Consider the following 12,283-nt stretch of genomic DNA (forward strand, 5'->3'; position numbering starts at 1 on the left):
GAATCTATTATTATGTATAGAAAGTTCAAGTTCACTGGGTCCAAGGTCAGAATTTTTATTTTTCAAATAACGTAATTCTTTAACTAATGATGAAACTACAGAAGGATTCTATTCGTATATAGAAAGATCAAGTTCAAATACTCTTAGGCAAAAATAAGTTTAAAAGTTCATCCTTGAACTGTGGAATCATTAGTATATATAGAAAGTTCAAGTTCAAATACTCTTAGGCAAAAATAAGTTTAAAAGTTCATCCTTGAACTATGGAATCTATTACTACGTATTGAAAGTTCAATTTCCCTTTCGTTCAGTACTATGGAATCATTAGTATATATAGAAAGTTCAAGTTCAAATACTCTTAGGCAAAAATAAGTTTAAAAGTTCATCCTTGAACTATGGAATCTATTACTATGTTATGTACTATGTACTATAGTACTATGCATGAAAGTTCAATTTCCCTTTCGTTCAGTCACTCCGACATAACGTCAGTGACTGACGAATGACGAAACCCCCATTCGTTAGTCACTGACGTTACGTCTCCGTTCCCTCCTTAAGGAACGAGGGTTACGTAACCGAGACGTTCAAAAAGTCATGTTTAAACTTCTGAGGAAACACCATAAAGTCATATGTATAGAAAGTTGAATCTAACTTGAATCTAATATGAATAGAAGGTTACAATTCATAGACCCTTTGGCAAAAAATAAGTTCAAAAGTTCATCCTTGAACTACTGATGAAACATTAGGAGTCTATTGGTATGCATAGAAGGTTCAAGTTCATATACTCTTTTGCAATAAATATAAGTTCAAAAGATTATCCTTGAACTACAGAATCTATTAGAAAGTTCTAAAGTTCAAGTTCAAAGACTCTGGTAAAAATAAAAAAAGTTCACAAGTTTATCCTTGATGTACTTCATAGAATCCAGGGTTAGAATTTCTCTTTAAAAAGTCACATTTGAACTTTTGATGAAACATCAGAAAGTCATAAGTTACCAAACATCCAATATACATGTATATAAATTCTGTATAAAAATTTAAAGACTCTTTGGCTAGTAATGTTCAAAATTTCATTCTTGAACTTGCGATGAAACATTGAAGAAGTCTTTGAGTCTGAGCTTTAACATTCTAAACATTCATACAAATTCGGCCAAAAAAACGTTCCATATTTCTGGCGATTTAATATCAGAAGGTTTCTAGACAATATATTGTAAAAACAAACAAAAAAAACCTTCTGTGGATTCGTATTTGGTCAGAAATATATCCTCTAGTTCAAATATGGATTTCTTTCGAAGGCAATTGAAGAGATTGAAGAGATTAGTGCTTTTGCGCTGCATTGCATAAAAAAACTCGCGGTGCATCGACGAGAGTACCTTTGCATAGCATAGAAAGCGTTGTGGATATAAGAATTAGCGCTTTTCAATTGCGTATAATATTTCGCTGTGCAATGAAGAGATTAGTGCCTTTGCATAAGAAAAAAAACTTGTGCAATGAGGAGATTATTGCTTTTGCATTGCATTGCATAAAAAAATCGCTTTGCACCGAAGAGACAGTGTCTTTGCATTTGCATAGATCTCGTGCAATGAAGTTAATAGCGCTTTTGTTTTGCATATAAGAATACGCGGTGCAATAAAGAGATAAGTGCTTTGGCATTGTGTACGAAAAAACTCGATGAAAAAAAATCAATGAAAGTGTTTTTGCATTGAATACGGAAAAACTTGTGCAATAATATTAGTTATTCTGCATTGCATTGCATGCAAAAAAACTTGTGCAATGAGGAGATTATTGCTTTTGCATTGCATTGCATAAAAACTCGCTTTGCTCCGACGAGCCAGTGTCCTTTGCATTGCATAGATCTCGTGCAATGAAGTTAATAGTGCTTTGCATATTCGCGGTGCAATAAAGAGATAATTGCTTTTGCAATGCATTGCATACGAAAAAACTCGTGCATAGAAGACTTGTGCATGCATTGCATACAAAAACCTTTGCATTGCATTGCATACAAAAACCTTTGCATTGCTTTGCATTGCATTGCCTTTGCAAAAAACTTGTGCAATAATATTAGTTATTCTGCATGCAAAAAAAAAACTTATGCAATGAGGAGATTATTGCTCTGGCATTGCATTGCATAAAAAACTCGCATTGCACCGAAGATCCAGTGTCTTTGCATTGCATAGATCTCGTGCAATGAAGATATTAGCGCTTTTGCTTTGCATATAAGAATTCGCGGTGCAATAAAGAGATACGTGCTTTCGCAATGCATTGCATTGCATACGGAAAAACTCGTGCATAGAAGACTTTTGCATATGCATTGCATACAAAAAACTTTTCTGTATTCAAGAAATTAGTGGTTTCTTAATGCATTGCATTTAAGTCGCTGTGCACTGAAAGTGTCATTGCATTGAATACGGAAAAACTTGTGCAATAATATTAGTTATTCTGCGTTGAATTGCATAAAAACTCGCTTTGCACCGAAGAGGCAGTGTCTTTGCATTTGCATAGATCTCGTGCAATGAAGATAATAGCGCTTTTGTACATTTAAGAAATTAGTGGTTTCTAATGCATTGCATTTAAGTCACTTGTGCACTGAGAGTAAGTGCTTTTGCATTGCATTGCATAAAAACTCGCTTTGCACCGAAGAGGCAGTGTCTTTGCATTTGCATAGATCTCGTGCAATGAAGATAATAGCGCTTTTGTTTTGCATATAAGAATACGCGGTGCAATAAAAAAGGTAATGCTCTCGCAATGCATTGTGTACGAAAAAACTCGAGCATAGACGACTTTTGCATGCATTGCATACAAAAAACTTTTGTACATTTAAGAAATTAGTGTTTTTTTAATGCATTGCATTTAAGTCGCTTGTGCACTGAGAGTAAGTGTTTTTGCATTGTATTGAATGGGGAAAAACTTGTGCAATAAGATTAGTTATTCTGCGTTTGCATTGCATGCAAAAAAAACTTGTGCAATGAGGAGATTATTGCTTTTGCATTGCATTGCTTAAACACTCGCTTTGCTCCGACGAGCCAGTGTCTTTGCATTGCATAGATCTCGTGAAATTAAGTTAATTGTGCTTTGCATATTCGCGGTGCAATAAAGAGATAATTGCTTTTGCAATGCATTGCATTGCATACAAAAACCTTTTGTGTATTCAAGAAATTAGTGGTTTCTTAATGCATTGCATTTAAGTCGCTGTGCACTGAAAGTGTTTTTGCATTGCATTGAATCCGGAAAAACTTGTGCAATAATATTAGTTATTCTGCATTGCATTGCAGGCAAAAAAAAACTTGTGCAATGAGATTATTGCTCTGGCATTGCATTGCATAAAAAACTCGCATTGCACCGAAGATCCAGTGTCTTTGCATTGCATAGAGCTCGTGCAATGAAGCTATTAGCGCTTTTGCTTTGCATCTTTAATTCGCGGTGCATTAAAGAGATACGTGCTTTCGCAATGCATTGCATTGCATACGAAAAAACTCGTGCATAGAAGACTTTTGCATGCATTGCATACAAAAACCTTTTGTGTATTCCAGAATTAGTGGTTTCTTAATGCATTGCATTTAAGTCGCTGTGCACTGAAAGTGTTTTTGCATTGCATTGAATCCGGAAAAACTTGTGCAATAATATTAGTTATTCTGCATGCAAAAAAAAAAAAAAAAACTTATGCAATGAGGAGATTAATTGCTCTGGCTTTGCATTGCATAAAAAAACTCGCATTGCACCGAAGATCCAGTGTCTTTGCATTGCATAGAGCTGGTGCAATGAAGATATTAGCGCTTTTGCTTTGCATATAAGAATTCGCGGTACAATAAAGAGATACGTGCTTTCGCAATGCATTTCATTGTGTACGAAAAAACTCGAGCATAGAAGACTTTTGCATGCATTGCATACAAAACATTTTTGTACATTTAAGAAATTAGTGGTTTATAATGCATTGCATTTAAGTCGCTGTGCACTGAGAGTAAGTGTTTTTGCATTGCATTGCATACGAAAAAACTCGTGCATAGAAGACTTTTGCATGCATTGCATACAAAAAACTTTTCTGTATTCAAGAAATTAGTGGTTTCTTAATGCATTGCATTTAAGTCGCTGTGCATGAAAGTGTTTTTGCATTGAATACGGAAAAACTTGTGCAATAATATTAGTTATTCTGCATTGCATGCAAAAAAACTTGTGCAATGAGGAGATTATTGCTTTTGCATTGCATTGCATAAAAACTCGCTTTGCACCCAAGAGACAGTGTCTTTGCATTTGCATAGATCTCGTGCAATGAAGTTAATAGCGCTTTTGTTTTGCATATAAGAATACGCGGTGCAATAAAGAGATAAGTGCTTTCGCAATGCATTGCATTGTGTACGAAACAACTCGAGCATAGAAGACTTTTGCATGCATTGCATACAAAACATTTTTGTACATTTAAGAAATTAGTGGTTTATAATGCATTGCATTTAAGTCGCTGTGCACTGAGAGTAAGTGTTTTTGCATTGCATTGAATGGGGAAAAACTTGTGCAATGAGGAGATTATTGCTTTTGCATTGCATTGCATAAAAACTCGCTTTGCACGAGCCAGTGTCCTTTGCATTGCATAGATCTCGTGCAATGAAGTTAATAGTGCTTTGCATATTCGCGGTGCAATAAAGAGATAATTGCTTTTGCAATGCATTGCATTGCATACGAAAAAACTCGTGCATAGAAGACTTGTGCATGCATTGCATACAAAAACCTTTGCATTGCATTGCATACAAAAACCTTTGCATTGCATTGCATTGCATTGCTTTTGCAAAAAACTTGTGCAATAATATTAGTTATTCTGCATGCAAAAAAAAAACTTATGCAATGAGGAGATTATTGCTCTGGCATTGCATTGCATAAAAAACTCGCATTGCACCGAAGATCCAGTGTCTTTGCATTGCATAGATCTCGTGCAATGAAGATATTAGCGCTTTTGCTTTGCATATAAGAATTCGCGGTGCAATAAAGAGATACGTGCTTTCGCAATTCATGCATACGGAAAAACTCGTGCATAGAACACTTTTGCATATGCATTGCATACAAAAAACTTTTCTGTATTCAAGAAATTAGTGGTTTCTTAATGCATTGCATTTAAGTCGCTGTGCACTGAAAGTGTCATTGCATTGAATACGGAAAAACTTGTGCAATAATATTAGTTATTCTGCGTTGAATTGCATGCAAAAAAACTTGTGCAATGAGGAGATTATTGCTTTTTGCATTGCATTGCATAAAAACTCGCTTTGCACCGAAGAGGCAGTGTCTTTGCATTTGCATAGATCTCGTGCAATGAAGTTAATAGCGCTTTTGTACATTTAAGAAATTAGTGGTTTCTAATGCATTGCATTTAAGTCACTTGAGCACTGAGAGTAAGTGTTTTTGCATTGTATTGAATGGGGAAAAACTTGTGCAATAAGATTAGTTATTCTGCGTTTGCATTGCATGCAAAAAAACTTGTGCAATGTGGAGATTATTGCTTTTGCATTGCATTGCATAAAAAAAACTCGCTTTGCACCGAAGAGGCAGTGTCTTTGCATTTGCATAGATCTCGTGCAATGAAGATAATAGCGCTTTTGTTTTGCATATAAGAATACACGGTGCAATAAAAAAGGTAATGCTGTCGCAATGCATTGTGTACGAAAAAACTCGAGCATAGACGACTTTTGCATGCATTGCATACAAAAAACTTTTGTACATTTAAGAAATTAGTGTTTTTTTTAATGCATTACATTTAAGTCGCTTGTGCACTGAGAGTAAGTGTTTTTGCATTGTATTGAAAGGGGAAAAACTTGTGCAATAAGATTAGTTATTCTGCGTTTGCATTGCATGCAAAAAAACTTGTGCAATGTGGAGATTATTGCTTTTGCATTGCATTGCATAAAAACTCGCATTGCACCGAAGATCCAGTGTCTTTGCATTGCATAGAGCTCGTGCAATGAAGATATTAGCGCTTTTGCTTTGCATATAAGAATTCGCGGTGCAATAAAGAGATACGTGCTTTCGCAATGCATTGCATTGCATACGAAAAAACTCGTGCATAGAAGACTTTTGCATGCATTGCATACAAAATCCTTTTGTGTATTCCAGAATTAGTGGTTTCTTAATGCATTGCATTTAAGTCGCTGTGCACTGAAAGTGTTTTTGCATTGAATTGCATGCAAAAAACTTGTGCAATGAGGAGATTATTGCTTTTGCATTGCATTGCATTTCATTGCAAAAAAACTCGCTTTGCACCGAAGAGACAGTGTCTGCATTTGCATAGATCTCGTGCATTGTAGTTAATAGCGCTTTTGTTTTGCATATAAGAATACGCGGTGCAATAAAGAGATAAGTGCTTTCGCAATGCATTGCATTGTGTACGAAAAAAAACTCGAGCATAGAAGACTTTTGCATGCATTGCATACAAAAAACTTTTGTACATTTAAGAAATTAGTGGTTTCTAATGCATTGCATTTAAGTCGCTGTGCACTAAGAGTAAGTGTTTTTGCATTGCATTGAATGGGGAAAAACTTGTGCAAGTTTTTGTTATTCTTATTAGTTATTCTGCATTGCATTGCATGCAAAAAACTTGTGCAATGAGGAGATTATTGCTTTTGCATTGCATTGCATAAAAACTCGCTTTGCTCCGACGAGCCAGTGGCTTTGCATTTGCATAGATCTCGTGCAATGAAGCTAATAGCGCTTTTGTTTTGCATATAAGAATACGCGGTGCAATAAAGAGATAAGTGCTTTCGCAATGCATTGCATTGAATACGGAAGAAAAACTTGTGCAATGAGGAGATTATTGCTTTTGCATTGCAATGCATAAAAACTCGCTTTGCTCCGACGATCCAGTGTCTTTGCATTGCATAGAACTCGTGCAATGAAGTTAATAGTGCTTTGCATATTCGCGGTGCAATAAAGAGATAATTGCTTTTGCAATGCATTGCATTGCATACAAAAACCTTTTGTGTGTTCAAGAAATGAGTGGTTTCTTAATGCATTGCATTTAAGTCGCTGTGCACTGAAAGTGATTTGCATTGCATTGAATCCAGAAAAACTTGTGCAATGAGGAGATTATTGCTTTTGCATTGCATTGAATAAAAACTCGCTTTGCCCCAAAGAGACAGTGTCTTTTCATTTGCATAGATCTCGTGCAATGATGTTAATAGCGCTTTTGTTTTGCATATAAGAATACGCGGTGCAATAAAGAGATAAATGCTTTCGCAATGCATTGCATTGTGTACGAAAAAACTCGAGCAAGAAGACTTTTGCATGCATTGCATACAAAAAACTTTACATTTAAGAAATTAGTGGTTTCTAATGCATTGCATTTAAGTAGCTGTGCACTGAGTAAGTGTTTTTGCATTGCATTGAATGTGGAAAAACTTGTGCAATAAGATTAGTTATTCTTGCATTGCATTGCATGCAAAAAAAAATTTTCAAAATAATCCTTAATCATCCTTGAACTCTTGGCGAAATATTACGAGTCTATTGTTATGCATAGAAAGCTCACGTTCATAGAATCTTTGGAAAAAAAATGAGTTCAAAGCTCATCCTTGAACTACTGAGGAAATATAAGGAGACTATTGTTTATGTATAAAAAGTTCAAGTTCATAGGATCCAGGGTCAGATTATGTTTTTTTTTTTTTTTCAAAAAGTCATTTTTGAACTTCTGAAGAAACACCATAAAGCCATAAGTAAGTTTATACATTTAGAGTTCAAACACTCTTTGGCCAAAAAATGTATTCAAAATTTTACACTTGAACTACTGATGAATCTATTACTATGTATAGAAAGTTCAAGTTCATAGGGTCCTGGGTCAGAATTTGTATTATTCAAAAAAAGTAATCCTTCAACTACTGATGAAACTACAGAAGGATTCTATTCGTATCTAGAAAGTTCAAGTTCAAATACTCTTAGCAAAAAAAGTTTAAAAGTTCATCCTTAAACTATGGCATTTATTAGAATATATATAGAATATATATAGAATAGAAGTTCAAGTTCGAAGACTCTGGTAAAAAATAAGTTTAAAATTTCACCCTTGAAATACTGATGAATCTATTACTATATATAGAAAGTTCAAGTTCATAGGGTCCAGGGTCAGAATTTTTATTATTCAAAAAAAGTAATCCTCCAACTACTGATGAAACCACAGAAGGATTCTATTCGTATAGAAAGTTCAAGTTCAAATACTCTTAGCAAAAATAAGTTCAAAAGTTCATCCTTGAACTACTTATGAAATGACAGAAGGAATCTATTCGTATGAATAGAAAGTTACGTTTATAGAATCAAGGGTCAGAATATTTTTGCAAAATAATCCTTAATCATCCTTGAACTCTTGGCGAAATATTACGAGTCTATTGTTATGCATAGATAGCTCACGTTCATAGCAACTTTGGAAACAAATAAGTTCAAAGCTCATCCTTGTACTATTAAGCAAATATAAGGAGTCTATTGTATGCTTAGAAAGTTCAAGTTCATATATTCTAGGGTAAGAATTTTTTTTTTTTTCACAAAAAGTCATCTTTGAACTACTAATGAAATATAAGGAGTCTATTGTTTATGTATAAAAAGGTCAAGTTCATAGGATCCAGGGTCAGATTATGTGTTTTTTTCTTCAAAAAGTCATGTTTGAACTTCTGAAGAAACACTATAAAGCCAAAAGTAAGTTTATACATGTAAAGTTCAAACACTCTTTGGCCAAAAAAATTATTCAAAACTTCACACTTGAAATACTGATGAATCTATTACTATATGTATAGAAAGTTCAAGTTCATAGGGTCCAGGGTCAGAATTTGTATTATTCAAAAAAAGTAATCCTTCAACTACTGATGAAACTATAGACGGATTCTATTCGTATATAGAAAGTTCAAGTTCAAATACTCTTAGGCAAAAATAAGTTCAAAAGTTCATCCTTGAACTACTTATGAAATGACAGAAGGAATCTATTCGTATGAATAGAAAGTTCAAGTTTATAGAATGAAGGGTCAGAATATTTTTCCAAAATAATCCTTAATCATCCTTGAGTCCTTGGCGAAATATTACGAGTCTATTGTTATGCATAGAAAGCTCACGTTTATAGAATCTTTGGGAAAAAAATGAGTTCAAAGCTCATCCTTGAACTACTGAGGAAATATATTCAAACACTCTTTGGCCAAAAAAATGTATTCAAAATTTCACACTTGAACTACTGTTAAATCTATTACTATGTATAAAAAGTTCAAGTTCATAGGGTCCAGGGTCAGAATTTGTATTATTCAAAAAAAGAAATCCTTCAACTACTGGTGAAACTATTGGAATGGAATCGATTAGTATATATAGAAAGTTCAAGTTCGAAGATTCTGGTTAAAAAATAAGTTTAAAATTTCACCCTTGAAATACTGATGAATCTATTACTATGTATAGAGAGTTCAAGTTCATAGGATCCAGGGTCAGAATTTAATTTTTTTTTTAAACTCATCCTTCAACTACTGATGAAACTACAGAAGGATTCTATTCGTATATAGAAAGTTTAAGTTCAAATACTCTTAGGCAAAAATAAGTTTAAAAGTTCATCCTTGAACTATGGAATCTATTAGTATATATAGAAAGTTCAAGTTCAAAGACTCTGGTAAAAAAATAAGTTCACAATTTCACCCTTGAAATACTGATGAATCAATTACTATGTATAGAAAGTTCAAGTTCATAGGATCCAGGGTCAGAATTCTATTTTTTTTTTTTTAACTCATCCTTCAACTGCTGATGAAACTGCAGAGGGATTCTATTCGTATATAGAAAGTTCAAGTTCAAATACTCTTAGGCAAATATTAGTTTAAAAGTTCATCCTTAAACTATGGCGTTTATTAGAATATATAGAACGTTCAAGTTCAAAGACTATGGTAAAAAAATAAGTTCACAATTTCACCCTTGAAATACTGATGAATCTATTACTATATGTATAGAAAATTCAAGTTCATAGGGTCCAGGGTCAGAATTTGTATTATTCAAAAAAAGTAATCCTTCAACTACTGATGAAACTACAGACGGATTCTATTCGTATATAGAAAGTTCAAGTTCAAATACTCTTAGGCAAAAATAAGTTTAAAAGTTCATCCTTGAACTATGGAATCTATTAGTATATATAGAAAGTTCAAGTTTAAAGATTCTGGTAAAAAAAAATAAGTTTAAAATTTCACCCTTGAAATACTGATGAATCTATTACTATATATAGAAAGTTCAATTTCATAGGGTCCTGGGTCAGAATTTATTTTTGTTTTTTGTTTTTTTAACTCATCCTTCAACTACTGATGACACTACAGAAGGATTCTATTCGTATATAGAAAGTTTAAGATCAAATACTCTTAGGCAAAAATAAGTTTAAAAATTCATCCTTGAACTATGGAATCTATTAGTATATAGAGAAAGTTCAAGTTCAATGACTCTGGCCAAAAAATGTATTCAAAATTTCACACTTGAACTACTGATGAATCTATTACTGTGTATAGAAAGTTCAAGTTCATAGGGTCCAGGGTCAGAATTTTTATTTTTCAAAAAAAGTAATCCTTCAACTACTGATGAAATACAGAAGGATTGTATTCGTATATAGAAAGTTCAAGTTCAAATATTCTTAAGCACAAATAAGTTTGAAAGTTAATCCCTGAACTATGGAATCTATCAGTATATATAGAAAGTTCAAGTTCGAAGACTCTGGTAAAAAAATAAGTTTAAAATTTCACCCTTGAAATACTGATGAATCAATTACTATGTATAGAAAGTTCAAGTTCATAGGATCCTGGGTCAGAATTATTATTTTTTTTAAACTCATCCTTCAACTGCTGATGAAACTACAGAAGGATTCTATTTGTATATAGAAAGTTCAAGTTCAAATACTCGTATCCAAAAATACGTTTAAAAGTTCATCAAGTGTTTGAATAGACAGAATTTTTGCAGTTTGACTGCACTTTTCTCCAAAAATATACAGTAAAATGACTTGTAAATAAATACAGTAATAGTCAGGGTCATTTTGAACAAATATCAAATGACAGAATGGGCAAACCTATAAAGGAAAGATTTTTATGATTTTTTTGAAAATTGGACACAGTGTAACTGTTTGAATAGACAGTTTATTTGCAGTTTGACTGCACTTTTCTCCAAAAATATACAGTAAAATGACTTGTAAATAAATACAGTAATAGTCGGGGTCACTTTTCAACAAATACCAAATGACAGAATGGGCAAACCTATAAAGGAATGATTTTTATGAATTTTTGAAAATTGGACACAATGTAAGTGTTTGAATAGACAGATTTTTTGCAGTTTGACTGCACTTTTATCCAAAAATATACATTAAAATGACTTGTAAATAAAAACAGTAATAGTCAGGGTCACTTTGAACAAATATCAAATGACAGAATGGGCAAACCTATAAAGGAAAGATTTTTATGAATTTTTGAAAATTGGACACAATGTAAGTGTTTGAATAGACAGATTTTTTGCAGTTTGACTGCACTTTTCTCCAAAAATATACAGTAAAATTACTTGTAAATAAATACTTTAATAGTCGGGGTCACTCTGAAAAAAATATCAAATGACAAAATGAGCAAACCTATGACGGAAATATTTTTATGAATTTTTGCAAATTGGACAGTGCAAGTGCTTGAATAAATTTTGGGGGCAAATTTGACTGTACTTTTCTCCAAAACTATACAGTAAAATGACTTGTAAATAAATACAGAAATAGTCAGGGTCACTTTGAACAAATATCAAATGACAGAATGGGTAAAACTATAAAGGAAAGATTTTTATGAATTATTGAAAATTGGACACAGTGTAAGTGTTTAAATAAACAGATTTTTTTTGCAGTTTGACTGCACTTTTTTCCAAAAATATACAGTAAAATGACTTGTAAATAAATACAGTAATAGTCAGGGTCACTTTGAACAAATATCAAATGACAGAATGGGCAAACCTATAAAGGAAATATTTGTATGAATTTTTGAAAATTGGACACAGTGTAAGTGTTTGAAAAGACAGATTATTTGCAGTTTGACTGAACCTTTCTCCAAAAATATACAGTAAAATGACTTGCAAATAAATACAGTAATAGTCAGGGTCACTTTGAACAAATATCAAATGACAGAATGGGCAAACCTATAAAGGAAATATTTCTATGAATTTTTGAAAATTGGACACAGTGTAAGTGTTTGAATAGACAGATTATTTGCAGTTTGACTGAACTTTTCTCCAAAAATATACAGTAAAATGACTTGTAAATAAATACAGTACTTGTCAGGGTCACTTTGAACAAAGATCAAATGACAGAATG

Source organism: Pseudorasbora parva, chromosome 21 (genome assembly GCF_024679245.1).
Source record: "Pseudorasbora parva isolate DD20220531a chromosome 21, ASM2467924v1, whole genome shotgun sequence".
Lineage (NCBI taxonomy): Eukaryota > Metazoa > Chordata > Actinopteri > Cypriniformes > Gobionidae > Pseudorasbora > Pseudorasbora parva.